The sequence below is a fragment of the Chelmon rostratus genome, chromosome 18 (assembly GCF_017976325.1).
Source record: "Chelmon rostratus isolate fCheRos1 chromosome 18, fCheRos1.pri, whole genome shotgun sequence".
Taxonomy (NCBI): Eukaryota; Metazoa; Chordata; class Actinopteri; order Chaetodontiformes; family Chaetodontidae; genus Chelmon; species Chelmon rostratus.
This window is the reverse complement of record NC_055675.1, coordinates 14,716,190-14,733,865: the sequence shown is the minus strand read 5'-3', so window position 1 is coordinate 14,733,865 and position 17,676 is coordinate 14,716,190.

Below are 17,676 nucleotides of genomic sequence, written 5' to 3'. Positions count from 1 at the left end.
CTGATGTAATACATCACAGAGGCTACAGCATAGATTAGAAACTATTGCACTCTGTATTATTCTGCACTCATGTCTGTTGCTGACGCCCTCTGCCCTCTTTTCCACTATCTATCCTCTCAATCTGTAACCTTCACCAGGATGCGTTTTGATTGCAAAGACTGGATGTGATACTGCTGTACTTTAAGGGGGGAGGAAGTGATATGGCCTAATCGTTCGCCCTCAGAACCATTTTGACCGTGTCCTGTTACTTCATTAATAGGCAATGAGCCCCGGTACTGAATGGCAGAACAAAGTAGCTGACAGAACCTCATTTGACTGCGACGTCACAGCGACTGCTCCATAAATGTTTAATCATTTATGAAATGTCTGTTTGATTAGGTGGAAACCTGATCACCCTGGTCTCCGTCCCCTCAGCCGTCGTCACTGACTCAACATTTCCAGTAATTTTGGAGATTGTTTTGAGGTATCGATGCCTCGTGTAACATTGAACAGCAGAGACAGAAGACATGCAGCAAAGAGTGAAGGTGGAAATCCTAATTTAAATTCACATGACAAGTAAAAATGGTATTCTGTTAATATGTTCACTGCCTTCGTTAGCAAATTACTGATTCTCTATAGTGACTTAAATCTCACTATGATATAACATAAAGGGTTTAAGTCCATTTTCTATTTAGTCCCTGAGGTTATAATTGACCATTTGACTCTGCCCCTCTTATTACTTGCTGCAACACCTGTCAAGCTTTCCCTTCTCCATTGCACACATGCACCTTACAGTAATACTGGTGCCAGATTGAATGTTATTGTTAGCCAATTTAAATAGCTGTGGCTAGTTAGCTAATTAAGCTAACGTTAGCTCCATGAGTTGGCTGAAAAGGATGCCTCTGGCTGTCTTTATAATGTTGCAAGCTGGCTCACTGTAAATGGCTCTTAAATATGATGGCTACATACCTGATCTAATGCTAAAAGACTGAGGCTAAAGCTGCATGTATCCGGCAAAGAAAATCAGCGTCCATCAAGACAGAAGTTGATGATCCATGCAGAAGACATGGGAATAAAGGGGCAGCTTTGTTCTTGCATTGCAGAGTAGAGTCAGTAAGGCTCAGTATTGCAAGCGTGATAAGGAAAAATGTAAGATTAGACTATTATTTTCTTCTGAGGCTTTCAGGGTGAGGACAAACTAAGTTGTTTGGCAAAAACTGTAACACTATCTAGATAATAAGTTTGGCTGGAGTTGCTGGAGTGTAAACTTCCCCAAAGAACAGGACAAACCTGCTAATGTTACTTTACCTTACACTATATACACACACTCTAAACACACAACGCAGCAGCTTCTATTCAGGGGGGAAATTTAACGCAGTGGATGTGCTACCGTGAAAAGGTTCTTTTTTCTCTCAACCTGTGACCCCACAAACCAGTGCAGTATGAAATTCTCCTTTGTTAGTGCTGGATTACTACTGCTGAAAGGGGTAAGATGGATAGCCACATGCTAATGACAGCAATTTACACTGGAGCAGATGAACACACAGTAAATTCATGACTTACAAAAGAGACACTGCCTTCTAAACTGTTTAAATGTGGAGTATTTCCCTACGTAGCAACATATTTAAATGTCATATGACTGTGTGTTCATGTGAATTTCATGGTGTGGGTCTCCTATCATGTTATTGTGACTTTTCATGTTCTACAGGGACTAAATGCAGGTAATATACATTAATATGTGAGGCAATATGGGCTGGTTTTCCTTCCAGGTTCCACCTTTCCCGAGTGAACTCAAAATATCCACAAAATTTAAAAAAAATACACAGCAACATCCAAAACTCCTACTTACAGGAACCAACCAGGCCAGTCAAAGGTCAATGGGAGAAGTCTGACTAACAGTATTTGTACCTTCTAATAGACTTCACACAGCTGTACAAGATGAAGTACAGAAAACATACACAGCGAAGCCAGAAGACTCAATGTGTGCAAACACAAGAAGGACAAGTACCAACATACACAAACTCATAGTACATGTGCATGCCTGTTGTCCTCTTGAGATTATACCCAGCCAGTTCCTCAATTACGAAATCACAAGCACATGACATGAGGTCATGAGTTTGTACTGTCCAAAACAACAGTGGAAAAATGCAGAAAATGCTTACATACACACATTCCGGGCCTAATATATGTCCATACATCCGACCAGTTTTGCAAACAGTACATGCTAAGTCATGTGTCATACAATGAATTTAAGTCAAATAAAATAATAACTTTCTAAAAATCATTCTGATAATTACAGTGCACCCAGAAAGTATTTACAGCGCTTCAAGTTTTCCATGAAGTCCAAGGAATTGTCTGTAGACCTCTGAGACAGGATTGTCTTGAGGCACAAATCTGGGGTAGGGTACAGAAAGAATTCTGCTGCTTTGAAGGTCCCGATGAGCACAGTGGCCTTCATCATCCGTAAATGGAAGTTCAGAACTACCAGGACTCTTCCTAGAGCTGGCCGGCCGTCTAAACTGAGTGATCGCAGGAGAAGGGCCCCAGTCAGGGAGGTGACCGAGAACCTGATGGTCACTCTGTCAGAGCTACAGCGTTCCTCTGTGGAGAGAGGAGAACCTTCCAGAAGGACAACCATCTCTGCAGCAATCCACCAATCAGGCCTGTGTGGTAGAGTGGCCAGACAGAAGCCACTCTGCTTTAGTAAAAAGCATATGGCAGCCCGCCTGGAGTTTGCCAAAATGCACCTGAAGGACTCTCAGACCATGAGAAACAAAATTCTCTGGTCCGATGAGACAAAGATTGAACTTTTTGGCGTGAATACCAAGCAACATGTTTGGAGGAAACCAGGCACTACTCATCCCCAGGCCAGTACCATCCCTACAGTGAAGCACAGTGGTGGCAGCATCATGCTGTGGGGAAGTTTTTCAGCAGCAGAGCCCAGACTTGAATCCGATTGAACATCTCAGGAGAGATCTGAAAATGGCTATGCACCGACACTTCCCATCCAACCTGATGGAGCTTGAAAGGTGCTGCAAAGAGGAATGGGCGAAACTGCCCAAAGATAGCTGTGCCAAGCTTGTGGCATCATGTTCAAAAAGACTTGAGGCTGTAATTGCTGCCAAAGGTGCATCAAGAAAGTATTGAGCAAAGGCTGTGAATACTTATGTACATGTGGTTTCTTTTTTATTTATAAGGCTGGAACATAACAAAATGTGGAAAAAGTAAAGCGCTGTGGATACTTTCCAGATGCGCTGTATGTGGACATTTTGAGCCACTTCTAAGACGTTTTTATCAGCAAGATATACTTTACATTTAGAAATAATGTACGTTTTCATTTTTCATGCTTACATGTTGTGTTTGCTTGATATCAAAAGCTGCAGGTTGAGAAAACAAAACATTATTAAACATCTATGCTTTTAGGTGATCATTATCTTATCATCTTAAACATTTGAACTCTCCCTTTAAAAATGTACCAGGTTAATGTGTTAAAGGTTTGGGTGTATGCTGGTTTTTCACTTTTACAAACTCTCCATGGAGCTCATAACCATCAGAGAAGTGTGTGTGTGTGTGTGTGTGTGTGTGTGTGTCACAGGTAGTGTTGGACATATTTGCTCTGTGGTTAATCAATTACAGGCCTGAAAAGAACAAACCAACGGCGGAAAACTCTTCCGTATATCGTTCCCCTTGTACAATTCAAAAATCTCACTAACTTTCAAGTGTCCAGTGATATAATTAGGAGATAAGACGGCTTCTGTCCAGTGTAGCGTTCACTGATTATATTACTGTGGTGGCTGTATTACTGTGTGCGTGGAGGAATAATATTAGTCCAATTATCAATTCAGGCTGCAAGTAAATTACTTTTTCTGAAATATGATTCTTTTGATTTTGAATTCTTCATTCCTTTTTGTATAAACATTACAAACAGGTGCACAGGTGACGTGTTGATGGCTTTACGTAACCCAAATGGGCAGACACCATTGTGTTAACACTGTCAGGAGGTCTGGCAGTGTTCCCATTGGTGTCATGCTTGATAAAAAGTAATTAACCCATCAGTAAGTAGATAAGTGCACGCAACTCGGCTAAATTCGCACTGTGGCTCGTCTGAGTCTGTGGTGATGGAAACTTGTGAAAATCCACATTAGGTTGAAAAGAGGAAGAAAAAAGACAAGAACAAAAGAAGAAGTAGAGTTTTGTGATAGAAGATAAGGGCCTTTAAACCACAAAGAGATGGAAAAGCTCTGTCTAACAAGACTGTGGAGCTCTAATGCTGCTGATTTTGTTTCAAAATCAGTTTTCATGCACATATTCTAAATGAATGTAAATGGACACACTCATACTCAGGAGTAAAGAAGACATTTGTCTGGGTCATAGATTATATTCTTACACTTGTTGACTACAATTCTGGCCAAATGCATGACTTTGATAGGTGACATCCCTCATCAGTGATTATGTCACACATAAGGGATGTGGGGGTTAAAGAGGGCATTCACAATGAATGAAAAGATGGAGGGTGGAAAGAGTGATGAGAGAAGAGTGATAAAAGGTAAGAGGACAGAGGGAGAGGATTATTTGATCAGTGTGTGGAGAGAAAGGGCCTCGGACCTTATCATGGATAAGTAAACACCCCACACCGTCTGGAGTGACATCATTGTCCCTGAGAATCAATAACCAGCCACTTCCTGTGCAGTGGGAAAATCGATGACTCTGTACACTAGATTACCTATCTGTGCCCACTCACCTGAGGAGGCGCACACAAACACACGCACGACACACAGCTAATGCACACACTGTAATGTAGAGCACATACATGGGGGGCATTAACAGAAACAAACCCAGTGTCACAGTTTTCACCAAGGGGAACAGTATTTGTGCGGCTTCAGTGCAGAGTCAGCCCATTATGGGATTAGCGGCGACCATAGCGCAGTGTAGGCCTACTGTTGAAGTCTAAAGGGGATAATGGCTCTGCCAAATCAGATTTCTATCAGGTTTTCCACACAAACACACACATACACACACCTAAAAAAAAAACAAAGCAGCATGGCTCAGCACCAATCCACAAATCTCCCAGACCCCCCTGCTTTCCTCAGGAACATTTGTCAACCTCTATTCTCCCTGCCAGTTTTTTGCTCAATCTACAGAATATTATTACGCAATAAAGGCAGAGTTCATGGTCGAAAGGTAATAAAAATGAGTAAGTGGAGCCTAAAAACATTTTGAACCACACATGCATTTGGCTTCAATCACAGAGCTCCTTGTAAATTTTTGTCACCCATAAATGTATGTCTTGTATGTGGTGTGAGCTTTAAGCACCATTGAGAAAACTGTAGCTGGATGTGCTTACAACATTCTTTCAGTTAAGCAGCAAAAAAAAAAGGGGGAAAAAAAAGCATTGCTCCAGGCTTGTTTTCCTCACTAAACGTCTGGGAGGAAAAGTTCAGCTTCACGAGCACGGCTCTCAGATTGCTGCCATTCCGCTGCCAAGGCGAGCAGTGGCAGCTAACTGACAGGACTGGATGGAGGATAATAAGTAACTGAGCTCAGCACAGTCCCAAATCACCTGTGTGTGTGTGTGTGTGTGTGAGAGAGAGAGAGAGAGAGAGAGAGAGTGAGAGAGAGAGACAGAGCGTGCAACAGGAAGGAGGGGGAATAAGCGACAAGACAAAAATGGAGGGTGAGAAAAACGTCAAACAACACTCATGCTGCTTCAATTCACACAAGCTAAATACAGCCAGAGAGAAATGTGTGATCGGAAAAGTTCAAAACTGACTCCTGCACTCAATTTCAAATGCAGAAAGGAGAAAAAACACGAAGCACGGTGTGTTAACTTCCTGAGGTGACTAAGACAAAGATGCACTAGTCGCACTGTATTTGAAGCGGTGTGCACAAGACGTGACACCTGTCATGAGCATGAAGGCGTCTATGAATGTTCGTGCATGTTGTCATTAAGTGTTATTTGCGTTTTGGTTAATTGACCAAATGAAACTTAATGCCAGCAGTCATGCGTTTGCTGAGTGGGATTTTTTTCTACACAGACCAGATTGGGTTTCATTATTAGTTGATTACTGTACACAGTACTCTTTTTGTCGGGAGCAAAATGTGTGGTTAGCCACAGCGGATCTTTCAGTATTGTATCAAGAGCAGTGAGCTAACATGACAACCACCTCTCGTCCTCACAGCGTATGCTCACCTGGGGCGCCGTCTGCCTGCCTGTCCACACCCTGCTGAGTCTCCAAATGGCATGGAGAAAGCTCTGCGTCTGTCCAGCATGGACTTATGTGTAAAGATGGCCACCAATCAGTCATCATCGGTATTTACAGATATTCACTTTGAATGAAGGGACGACTGACCTGTCCTCAGCAATAATCTGTACACAAACAGAAATGTAAATATCTCAAGGACTTACTTTTTAGGTTTAAGTTTCAATCATAAAGACTAAAATCTCCTTGCAATCTTGAATTAGCAACTGCTTCTGTATAACGAACTGAAATGAAGTTTCATAAATAGATGTTTTTTCTGGTGACAAGAACAATGTAGAAAATTAAAGGAATAAAAATATGACACAACATCACAACAAGACAGGCGGGGACAATACAGATATGAACATGTTGACTGTTCTAACTGTTCAGACTTTACCTGTCCCACTCACCTCCTACACACTACTTTCACGAAGCCTAACGATGAGCCGGTTTGATCCACAACAATAGTGTGTTTGGATGTGTGTGCACGTTGTTGTTGTCTGTGTCAGCCTGTGTGCGATCATGCACATGTCTGGAGAGGAAATCTATTCTCTTGATGCACCTGAGCAAAGATTTGACCTATAGCCTTATAAATCTCTGACCCTCCACTAACCCTCCTGTAAGGCCCAATCAGCTTGCACCGCACAGAGGACCGTCCGGCTGGGTGAGGGTGCGTTCTCTGTGGGACTCCCACAGGAAAGCTTCACACAATACTTGGCTCTCCTTGAGGTAGACACACAGACATTAACTGCACAGAGGCGCACACACAAAGACAGATTAAGACAAACCTCAACACTCACACATAAAAGGCAATAGCACAAGCCCTCTCACACATGTTAAATGCAATGCGCGCACGCACGCACACACACACACACACACACACACAGTCTCAAGCAGACAATGGACAGTGGAACTGTGCCATAAGGGAAGGCTGTTGTCCAGTCACTGGGCAACTGGGGCAGCAGATGGTCATCTTCCCTTCCACTAACACCAGCAAGGAAGGAGGGCGGGTGGTGAGGGGGGAGGCTCAGTGTGAACACCACCGAGCGAACACCTTTCACCGAGTACATGGGAATGACTCAGCCATAACCCATAAAGCAAATGAGCTGGACACGGATTATCTGCAAGTCTGCACGGAGTTACAGCACAGAAATGGAAAGTTTCCCAGACCAAGACGCCCTGAGTGAAACACACAATTTGTCCAAGGGAGGGTACTGCTTTCACCGCTGTTTGAAATGAATGCCACAGGCTCGAAAAGTCAACCAAACAAAACTCGGACAAACCACAAACATGGCAGAAGCACTCATACAAGAGGCAGGGAGTGAGCTTTAGTGCAGAAAAGGCAAAAAGTAGGGGAAAGGTCAAATCTGACATGAAAAAGAAAAGAGAAAAAAAGTAGATAGGAAGGTTTCATATCCTGTTGACCAGTTGCTGCCTCTCATCGTGAAAGTTTTGACTGGAGAGCATGCGTTGGTGTCTGTATACAGAAGTATGTGTGTTCAAAAGAGAGAGACAGAGAGAGAGAGGGGGGGGGGGGGAGAGAAAGAGAGAGAGAGAAGGAAGAGCCTCTAGCCTACTGTGTTTGCACTGTAAAAAAATGGTTATATGCTCATCTCAGCTCATGTTAATGGAGGAAAAAACAACAGGCCAGCATTTTCTCCCTGCTCTGTCTTCATGTGGCGTGTCAGGCAACATGTTTTGGGGTGGCCTTACCCATAACAAGAGTCATCTTACGTAAATAGAGGACTTATTGGCTGCGGCAGGTCGGCAGGTCAACAGGTGCCGGAGAGGCGTAGGCTATTTGTGCTCTTGTGTAAAAAAGATGTAAAGTGCAGAAAATAACTGCATGAATGGAGCCTCTGTGCGAGCGGCAGAGTCATGAAAACATGTTTGTGAGAGAGAGTTATATCACTGTGGAGGTATGAGAGAGGGACGAGTCAGAGAGAAAGAGGGAGAAAAAGAAAAGCAAAGGGGAAGAGAAAGTTGCAGAGCAAACAGGGGAAAGTGGGACAAGTGGGGAGAGAAGAAGAGAAAGGTGACTACTGGTAGTGCAAGTGGGTCATTAGACATGGAGGAAATACTGCAAGTGTGTTTACATGCATGGATTAGATATGTAACCTAATTTTCTCTTCACCTGACACAGTAGCTCACCCAGTGCACCCTCCCGTCTGTTTTCTGTCAGGCTGTTTTCTGCTCCTCTGTCAATCAACACCCTTCCTTCTGCACTGCATTACATTACTACATTCATCTTCCACCCACCTTCCCCCTCTTCCTCCTCTCCACTGTTAATTTGTTTCCCTGTTGCCTTTCATCGCTGCCTCGGAGCAATCCTCCCTGATCGCTGTTTTTGTCAAAGGGACAGTTGAGAAGAATGTAGTCAAAGCTGGATTCGCAGTCCGCCTGAGGGCCCACTGACGCATTAGTCATCTCAGCGAGAAGCCGCTCGGGTCATGTCTGCATGTGTTTGTGTGACAATGTAAGCAGATAGTTAAATTGTTTAAAAAAAAGGCGAGGCATATCTGTAGTAGGCCTCTGAAGTGACACGATACGCAAGAATGCTTCTGCAGGTCTGTTAGTTTACTAAAGTACAGAAAAACAAGTTAAACAATCCCTTTCCATTGCTTCAAGGTGCCTGGGATGAAACCACAATTTCAACTTTTTTTCCCCCTCTCTGCAATCTTTCTAAGAACGTGCTGGCGGATTCCTGAAAAGCCAGAGGCTAATGTGCACTTCAGGACTCAACTATTTCAGCAGCGTTTTGAAAAACAACATCGGGTGCCAAGTGCTTGTATGAAGATTTTTTTTCACAACACACATGACGCTATAGGGAGTCGCAGAAAATACTGTAAGCCACATCCAATCTTTCTTATTTTCCTGCCTTGCCCCACTCTGTCCTTTAGTATCCCCCCGTACCCCCTCCTAGTTATTCCCTTTGCACAAATACAGCTATGAATAACATGTCTTCAGATTGTGAGAGCGAGGAAACAGAGGGCTGAGGGTAAAAGAGGGAGAGAGAGGGGGGATAGGAAGGGAGGGGGGGTTAACCTATATAGTAAGCCATGTTTCTTTCCCTTTGGGCTCCCAGCAGACTCAGCTTCAGTTTGATAAATAGCAGGCCCCCTCAAAGCAACAGATGCTCCAGCTCAAACCCCAGCAAATTCATCAGCTCTGTGAAAAAAAAAAACAGAGAGCCCTGAGCCAAGGCTCTTCACGACTGTTCCACAAACTGACAGCCTGTCTGAAGAGGAGCACTGCGATGTATGAACAGCACACATGGAAAACAGGGCCCCCTCTATAGCCCCTCTGCAGCCCCCCGCCTCAAAGACAACCCAGTTATAGTATGCCCTCAAGTCCCCAGACTTCACCGGGGAGGCACTTCCAAAACAGTAACTCTTTCCCCAGCTGAATAAAGCCACTGCACTCCCAGCTCTCTGGTCAGTTTCAAGGCTTTTTACACCATTTTGTCTTTTTCATATCTGTGGTATGACACCGCAATCGCTGCAACTTTTTTTTATTGCATCGTTCTAGTTACAGCTATTCCCCCTGTGACGTCCAAGCATCTCCCCACGCTGACACTCCTACAGCTGAAATGATTATACAGCATGGAAACAATTGTGGAACAAAGAGGCAAATATGTTTTCCACGCCGTTTTCTGCGAATGCTGAAAAACACTGGCTTCTTGAAAAGTGCTTTTCTCTACCAAGACAGATTGGGTTTTCTCTTTAAAGCCAGACAGAGGCCTTTCTTTGGGGGACAGTTTGGTGTTTTGTGGGCTGCCTAAGAGGACATTTGCTCTGAAGTGGGGTTGTGCAAGTTGTTTTGCCTGAAAGAAAATGTAAGAGACAAGCAGTTGGTGAGATATTCCGGGACAAAGTTTGGGTTGCGAGGTGCGAATGAGCTGTTTGATTAGGAGTGTTGATGCAATCAGCACTTCTTTAATGGGATATTTGGGGAGGGCGTCTGGGTGCTGGGGCCTATCATCTCATAATCGGTACAAAAGTCAGACTGTCTACAGGACTATACTTGACACGGTCATGGAAGGAGTGTTATTTAAAACACATATGTATTAATATATCTCCAACGGCAGCCAAGGGTGGCATAGTTGTCTGCATCTTACAGAGCACATGACGACTGGGTTTCTGTTTTTGTCTACCGTTTGCAGCTCAGCATCTGCTTTTAGAAATCCTCCAGAATTCTTCCTGTTTTGTTTCGACTCTGTCTGGTTTTTATGCACTGCATTTTCCATTTAGAGACAAATAATGAACTTTAACAGCGAACCTTAAAGGAACTGCTGCTGCTCGGTCAGCTCTGGCATGCAGGACATCAGTCGTGCCCTAAATTTACCAGCTATCTCTGCATGACTGTGTGTGCGTGTGACACTGGGAGAGGTTTTAAGTGCATATTTCCCAAAGTGCTTCATAAGAGTGGACTCTACCACAGGGCGAGATAGGGGAGAGGTCTTCCCATCAGATAGATGGTTCCTATGGCAGCCATATACACACATGGAAACAGTCTCATGACCTCAGACGGCCAGAGAACCTTTGAGAGGGACAATATACAGTGACACTGACCAGAGCTTTGAAAAGCCTCATCCTGTCTGCCAATACACTACAGCTCACCTTAAACCACCTTAAATAAAACCATTCAACCTACAGTTACCCTTATCATCAACCTGATGTTCAGCGCACAGGGATAACCACTGCAGCACATGGATTGGATGGACTTGCCAAATCATATTTAAGTTAGAAGTTTGAATTATGTTTTAACTTTTGCGGGAGCAGCAGTTTTAAATGCCGCTTTTCTTTATCTGGTTGTTTTAGTTTCATAATTCCCCCTGTGATGTCGAGGCATCTGCCCACACTGACACTCCAACAGCTGAGTCGATAAAGCAGCATGGAAACGTATTTCTTATCATTTTACTTCACAATCCAATTATTTGTTTGTGTTTAATTAATTTGGAATTCAAATACCGAACTTATCAAGGTGATAAAGCAACATGGCCCATGTCGAGGAAAAGAATGCATTTTGTAAGCTTTCAATGATTAATCAATTGATCACTACAGTGACTGAGTATCAGAAACTACTTTTTTGTCCATGTTTGTTAACAGATACAATTTAACTGACTTAGGTTGCCAGTAGCTTTGAGTATGCTCATACTTGTGCAGAGAAACATTTTAAGAAAGACAATGCAAACATACAACTAAACAAAGACTAAAATAATCATATAGATATTCCATAGAGGCAAAAGCTAGGCAACAAACATCAAACATCTATATTTAGATGAGGCTGTTAAAAGTAGTGCAAGGGTGCATGGAAATGCAAAGAATGCTGGAATTAAGTTAGACAAATAATGGCCTTTTTTTAAACATTTGCATGTAAAAATCCTTCAGTTCATAAAATTATTGGGTTATATCAAGTAAACAACACACATTCTTTCTTTATCCATATTACAAAACAGCGAAATATGCTTTAACTGGTGTAATACAAGCACAACAAGCTGCCAATAAGGTCTGCAAGGGTCAAAACAACAGCACCCAGACAGGAAGCAGAAACATTCCTCCGTGTTGCAAGAAAATTGCCTTTTCATCAATGATGGAGAAGTGCTAACCACATAAACAAGACTCAAGGCTTTTTTTTTTCTTTTGCTCTTGTTGTTTACATTTTCTGTTGCCATTTCTGGAAAAGTCTGAGCCAGCAGTGTTGACCCCGTAACCTCTCTGCAGGTATCAGTGACGCAGGACAAAGTCTGGTCAGGTGGGACTGATAAAGGAGGTGGCAGAGCAAAAGAACCGAAGATAGAGATAGGCAAAAATCCAAAGTGAGCAGAGACAGAAGCTGGGTTTGTGACAGGATTTTCACAAGCGGTGACATCACTGTGTGGGAAAGTTACTTCATGTCTTTCCTTATCTATAACTTGTCTCTGGCCTCAGAGGTTTCAGTGCACAGAGGGAAGGTCACATCAAAAACACAGCAGAGAAGCCCTGTGTCCCATTTTCCGTGCACACCCTCATCAACACCTGCATGTGCACACGAGACACACACGGTCATGCACAGTAGAGTTCATGAAGCTGGAAGACACGAAGGAAGCCTGACCAAGATTGTGGCAGGGCAGGAAGGAAGTGGAACACACCCCTGGATCTGAACAGGAAGCATCCAGGAAAAGAGGACTCTGACAGGACACACACACGCGCTCATATTCAGAGTTACAGCTCCATGGTTATGAGCTGGAACACTTACCACGAAAGAAATTTCTGTAGCGCCTTAATAGAAAGCCAGCACGAAACTTACAGCCGTGTCCTGCATTAGCTTTCCAATTCATCATTTCCATTAGACGGTCAGTTAAATTTAGATTAGCTATGCAAAAATAATCCCTGCTACCTCTCAAAAATGAGTCGATCTAATAACTGAGGGAGATATGAGAGAACATTTTAGGAAAATGAAGATAACCCAAATAGGAAAAGTTTATTTTTTTCATAGCGATGCATGCTATTCATCAAAAACAATAATTCCTATGTTATTAACAAAGTACTGTATGGACCTAAATATGAGACAATAGTATTTTCTATATAATTCTGTTAGTATGATATTTAAGGAAAAGACAATTATGATATCACACATCACTTGTAATTGGCCTTAATGTTACTGGGCTAGCGAGTTTCTTCCAGTCTGTGTCTTCGTGTATAGTGTGTTTCTCAGTCAAAAGGGTTTGGCTAATCCAGTTTAACCTACAGTTTCTGATGGATCATCTGACTTCTGCCGCCCCGGACAAAATAAATTCCTGAAAAGTGAAGCTCCACAAATATGGGATTTACATTCTGCTTTGATGGAAGGATTTAATGTTTCACCTTACGAGAGACGACGCTGAGGATAATCTTCATCTTATCCCTGGACAAACAGTACCTTGGGGAAACTTTCCAAGTTGGACTAGTCTGAAATCGTCTCCACAAAAACGGTGTTGAAAAAGGGTGAGTCAGCTCACACACCCAAAAGAGCCAAAATGATGGAAAAAAGATTGACTCTGACTTGTGTTAGGTTTAAAGAATTTTTCCTCTGTGCCCTTTTTAATCATTTCTTACTGAAAAAATATACCTTTTTAGTTTATTTATGTCTGTCAGCACAGCGAACTTGCCACCATAGTCTTTACAGTCTGTTAGCAGCGAAGATGTAATATACATTATGTGGATTTGCATTTTGTTCCCATAAAGAAGACGAGTCCACGCAATGCGACTGTGTAGACAGATTTATGATAATGTGAGTAATATACATACACACACACACACACACACACACAAACACACACAGACACACACACACAGTTACATAAGCAGAGTCAGAAAAAGGGTTGCCTTGGGTCTAGGCGAGGTGCTGTTTCTCACAGGCATGTTAATGGACATGTCACCATAGCTGCTCCCTACAGTCCTCCGACTCCAGGGTCCACAGAGCATCGTGTCCCCTGAGGACACCCTGATCTGTGTGTGAACATGTTTGTGTGTACTGAATGTCAATGTTTGTGTGTGCGTATGTGTGTATGCCACTTAACTGTCACCTGGAGTCCCTGCCGTGCTGCACGGTCACTAATAATGAGCTAGTTTCATCAGACACTGACAAACAAACACCTAAACGTGTGGCTCATTAATTCTTGAAAGCAGCAGAAGTGTCTTACGCCTTCATGTCAAATGTGCTGGAGCTGATGAGCAAAGAGAGCTGGAGGTATCTGCCTGATGGATGCAGTGTGAATGACACTTGTGTAGTTATGCAACAGTTCTGAAACTGCAGGACCTTCGACTGGAAGAACTCTCAGCTCATTTATAAACTGCGTTATGTTGTATATTATATCATTAGGGAGAAAGTAAAGACTGCTTTACTGGTTTTTAAGCAGATGTGTTCTTGGTCACGTGGGCTTTTCTACTATACCACCATAAATGTAATGGATATTACAATGGTCTAAAACAACAGACACATATTACTTTGCACGTGAAAGTTTATTCGTAATCTTTACACAAGGTCCATTTAGTAGCTTTTAAAGTGCAAAAACTGTTTTTTTCCCTGTAGCTGTACTATCACTACTGAATAAAAGCAAAATGAAAAATCTTCAGTAAGGAGTACAAAAGTCCATCGACTGATGAAGGCAGTTAATTGCGACTGAAAGCTCCAGAAAAAGCCAGAGCTTGGATTTTGTGGCCGTTAAGAACAGCCAACACTTGCATGAACTAGTTCTTCAGAGCAAACAACCTCATTAAACATATTGTGTCTTTGTGCTGCAAGAGCAAATACAAAAACTTCTGTAACATCTGTATTATGGGAGACCAGTGTTAAACTTCTTGATAACTTATTAACAGCAGCCCTTTGATTACACCATCAAACTGTGACAGCGGGAGCCCCGCAGCTTCTGATTTCTGAAAATGATTTAAGCCCATGTTCAAAAACCACTCTGAGAGCACAGAAGACAAAAACAAGCGTCCGACGCCAAATGGTGACGGTCTTTAAAATGACATACGTGTGTGCGTGTGTGTGTGCGTGTGTGCATGAGAGAGAAAGTGTGTGGCTAATATTTTCCTGATCTTTACTGCGTAGGGGCCTTGTCTAAAGCAGCTGCATGGGCCATCTGCCAAAATAACCACTCCCACTCCATCCTCTCTAGCTCTGTCATTTCGTTGTCAATTCAGCATCTTCAAATGTGCACATGCTTTTTTTCATCTCTAATTCCCAGTATTGTCTCACTTGAGTCATCTCCCAAACTCCCTGTCTGCCCATACTTCCCCTTTACCTCAGACTATCTCTTCCTCTCTCCCTCTTCTCCTCCTTATGGAGACTACAGAGCAGAGCCACTGACACTGATAAGGAAAAAAAACCCCACAACCATCTGCTAATATGAGGAAAAACCACACAATGTGGAGAAGGCACGCAGTTCCCACTGCCCAGTGCTTCTCCGGGGCGGCTCCGCTCTTTGTTTGGTTTCTGGTCCTTCCCTTTTCCTTTCTCCATGTTTTTTTGGCTGTTCCCACTGCAATATCAGTGTCCAGTGTGTTTTCATGATTCTTCACAGTGCATGTGTGTGCTTTCCTGCACCAAATGTGTGTGTTAAGAGGAAATGCAAAAACATGAACTCGAGGACGGATCAGTTTAGGCCGGTGCAGAATGTCACACAGGAGTGTCACAGTATGGAAATAAACCCCCTGCAGCCGTCACTCTTACCTCCAGGGTTACATAACACTGAGGTGGTGGTGGTGGTGGAGGGTCACATGACTCTCAGCAGGTTGCACCTCAGGTCATTTACCCTGGGAATACAGCTCACACTGTCTGCTGGGATCTGTAACTGTAATACTGACGTAGTGCTTAGGTTTTCAAAACAACGTAATCCCTTTTTTTAACCATTTATCATGGAAAAAATATACAAACTGTCAACTATTAATTTTAGCATAGCAACCAATTTCTTGTTGATGACAGCAAAGACAGCTAAATATATTAAAGATGAAATGAAATATATATCTGGCTATTAGGGCTGGGCGGTATACCGGTTTCGTCATGTCCTACCAAGACATGGATTCTGCATTACCCTCACCACTACGATAAATGTTTTAGCACAGTAAAACTAATGTGCTTTGCTGTGGCTGTGATAACATGCAGGCAGAGGGTTATGCACATACTAATAGAACGGAAGTTACATCCACTAGCTATTATCTTCGTCGCTAAAGTGCCGACTCCAACGCACAAAGATGTGAAGGTGACATTATGAGCAGCGCATGCCAATTTCTCTGTTGCAACCTGCAAGAACCAACACAAAAGTCTTCATCTACTCCCACCATCTGAGGAAGTGAAGGCCCAGCGTATTAATTTGATGGATTCGATGTGCACTAATCATTTAACTTCAGACTGCTTTGAGGGCCAATACAGAGAAGAATTTGCTTCAAAACCTAAGCTCAAGGACAGTTCGATCCCGACTTCAAACTTAGAACCTGTGAGTTTTGCATCTTTTTATGTTGCTTTACTGTTTTTGAATTTGGCATTAGCACGTTCGGCGGCTAATGTGGCTAGTAGCATTTCTTGTAGACCCACATACTGAAGCAGTGTTCAGGGAAGTGTTACATTTGTTGCGTACCATGTCAGCATGTGTGTCCGTTGCTGTCGTAAGTAAATGCACTCGATAGACAGGTCTTGTGGTACACTGACAACTTCAATTAAACAATATACTTTGGATTGTCTGCCTAATTCTTCCCCTTGTCTAACTCTGAGAATCTTATCTTAAGATAAGTTCCCGTTTGAGTTTTGAGTGGAGTATGCCTACAAGGTAACAACGGTTTGACAGACAGACAACACACGGCTGCATAGAGATCCTCAACAATGACCTGCAGGCATACATGTTGACAGGGAACACGAACACACACACACACACACACACATACACACACACACACACACACACACACACACACGCACACACACGCACACACACACACAGTTAAATAAGCAGACTCAGAGCGGGCTTGCCTGGGGTCTTGGCAGGGTGCTGTTTCTCACAGGCATGTTAATGGATATGTCACCATAGCTGCTCCCTATATTCCACTGCTGTCCTCCGACTCCAGGGTCAACAGAGCATCGTGTCCCCTCAGGACAAGGCCGGGTGTCTGTGTGAGTGTGTGCTGTACGTGAATGTGTGTGTCTTCCACTTAACTGTCACCTGGAGTCCCTGCTGTGCTGCCTGGTCTGTAACAATGAGCTAGTTTGAGTCACAACATGTATGGTTTTACATAAAGACAGAATGAAACTTGATGGTATTTCAACTTAAAGGCAGAGTCAAAACTTTACCACTGATTTCAACATTTCTATTGGTTTTGTATCATTCAACCCTCAGAAGAGCACCTACAGTACCTGGTGGCAGGAAGTCAGACTCATTGAAAGGTATCATCATCTAATGATACCTGGGGTGTGACTGAATTTTTTGGCTTCTGTTTTTAATTCTGATGTGGCTTTATGAAATTACTTTATGCAAGATTAAATCACAACACAGATTCTATAATTGAGTCTACATTCCTGAAGATCTGTTCAAAGTAAATAAAGGTGATTGCACTGCTTGAGTTTTAGGCAGTCCGGTGAATATAAATAGTCTCCGGACCCCGTCATCTGTCAACAAGGGAGGATGAAGTAGGAAGTATGAGGATGAAGTTCGAAGGTGAGCAGTGCCATAACTCTCCCCTGACAATGTCAGTGGGTGGTGGAGCAGGTCGAGTTTGGTCTTCCTGCAGTAGAATAACTCCCAGCAAGTGTGTATTTATGTGTTCATGCATATGTCTTATGCACGTGGCTGCCCATCCAAGCTCAAATCTTGTGCATGTGAATGTGCAAGTCGAACCGCGTCAGCCATTCGGGGTGAGAGAGGAAGAACTTGTTGGCCTTGACCCATCTCCCATGCCCCCTGTTTCCTGCCCCTCCCCGAGCCGGCCTGAGGATTAGCTTGTGG